Below are 2,651 nucleotides of genomic sequence, written 5' to 3'. Positions count from 1 at the left end.
AAACTACATACCAAGTAAATTGTTCCAAATTGTGAGTGTAATGTTATATGCTGAAAAGTACTGTGTTCAATAAAAGCATGCAAATTTGTAGTATACTTAAAATTAGTTGAGAGATTGAGGAACTGAGATAGAAGGGAACGGCCCATTAAAAGTGTACTTAAAAACGGTACTTTTCAGCATGCAATAAGTACCAAATCTTCATCATTGAGAAGACCTACATCCACATAAAACCAAATCCAAGTTATACATGCAACATCAAACATCACAAGGTTCACCTAGATCATTCGTTTCTTTGCTTAATCTGTTAATAACTTTCAGAGGTTCTAAACAGAAATAAAATAAGTATATTTGCATAAGATTTGACAGAAGTCATAGTCTCATACAAGATATTCAAATATATACTTCATCCTTTTCAATTAAGGGCAAGTGATGAGGTTCATGCTTTAACACTTGTTTAATCAAAATGAAGTGTAGATGCAATTAAGTCATCCATGGTTAGTAAGTGGTGGCTGAAAGTTGATGTTTAAAAAATAACCACAGTAACAATGGTTTCACAATTAGTCATCCAATTAGTCATCCATGGTTGTTCCTCATACCTAGATAATATAAATAATAACGGCGTGTGTACATACAAGCATCAAAAAAGAGCAATAAAAATAAGAACACAATTACATCAATTCACACTCCATAATCTAAACACACATTGGAGAGCATTTTTATTATAAAATAACTGATTGCCAATGGAGTACAATCTAAACACAAGAGCCCTCTGGAATTCACACTCAAAAACCCTAATGGGTATGTGAAAATTTTGAACGATGGAGATGGATAATTACCTGGAGATGGAGATGGATTGAACTATGGAAGCACGATTGAACGATGAAAACACGATGGAAGCACGATTGAACGATGGAAAAACGATGGAAGATTGAGAGGGGCGACTTGTCTGGAACCTCGCTTTAATATGCCTGAATCGTCATCTTGGGAGGGAGAGAAATGCCTGAATCGTCGTATTGGGAGGGACGACTCGTCTGAAACGTCGTCTTGGGAGGGAGTGATGGAAGAGGCGTCTTGGGAGGGTAGCGAGGGTTGAAAGGTAAAGGTAGATGGGAAGGTAGAGGGGAAGGGGAAGGTAAGGGTATTTTCGTCATAATATATTTTAAGACTTTAAGACTTTAACCAAATTTGCTTAATAAAATAGTATAGATATATATATATATATATATACTCATATTTAATTTTTTTATAAAGTGAACAAAAATATGTAAAATAATATCTTAATCATAGTTTTTGATTATAAACATAATGCAAAAAATTATTTTTTTATGTCAATTCTTACAAATTTAGAACATTTTTGTGGTTCTCATTTGATTATCATTCCCCTCAAATACACACACACACACACACACACACACACATATATATATATATATATAAGCTTTTTAATATATAAATCTAGAAAAGCTATTACAATCATTCATATATATATAAATCAATTTATTTTACTTTTTTAATTTGCATTATATCAATCTTTTTCTTTCTCTCTCAATAATTTAAAATTTAGTGACGATAAATAATATTAATTGATCAATATTTATTAATTTACATTAGCTTCGAACTTATAAAATGCAACCTCTCTCTCTCTCTCGATGTAATATATATATATATATATATATATATATAATTATTAGAATATTAATGATAATAAATAACATTTATTGATTAGTAAATAATATCTTAATCATAGTTTTTGATGATAAACATAATGCAAAAAAATTATTTTTTTATATCAATTCTTACAAAATTATAACATTTTTGTGGTTCTCATTTGATTTTCATCCCCCTCAAAAACACACACACACATGTATATATATATATATATATATATATAAACTTTTTAATATATAAATCTAGAAAAGCTATTACAATCATTCATATATATATATATATATATATATATATATATATATCAATTTATTTTACTTTTTTAATTTGTATTATATCAATTTTTTCCTTTCTCTCTCAATAATTTAAAATTTAGTAACGATAAATAAATAATATTAGTTGAACAATATTTATTAATTTACATTGGCTTCGAACTTACAAAATGCAACCTCTCTCTCTCTCTCTCTCTCTCTCTCTCTCGATGTAATATATATATATATATATATATATGGATGTTATTTTACACCCTTTGCCATTCCTACACCCTATACAACCCTCATCTCAACCATTCAATTTTTAATCAATTAATTGTTTTCTAATATAAAGTATTAATCATAATTAATAAACTCTATTCATATTCCATAAATATTCAAATCATAATAAATGAACTCCAATCATTTCTATAAATATCTCAATTAATTGGGTTGCAAAGGTTATACAAATGCACAAGGTTGTAAAAGAAATATACCCTATATATATATCATCAATATAATTATTAGAATATTAATGATAGTAAATAATATTTATTGATTAGTATTTACAAACATTTATTTATTAATTTGCACTTTGAAATTTGTATTAATGCATGTTTAAGTCCCAAAATACATATCCACAGTTTTATAAATATGTAATTATTACACTTTTTAATTAATTACGGTGCAACTTGCATGAAAAAGTAAAAATATTTTAACTTGATTCCTATTTTG

This window comes from Cynara cardunculus, assembly GCF_001531365.2.
Source record: "Cynara cardunculus var. scolymus isolate 2C chromosome LG 10, CcrdV1, whole genome shotgun sequence".
Classification (NCBI taxonomy): domain Eukaryota; kingdom Viridiplantae; phylum Streptophyta; class Magnoliopsida; order Asterales; family Asteraceae; genus Cynara; species Cynara cardunculus.
Note: the sequence above shows the minus strand (reverse complement) of the source record.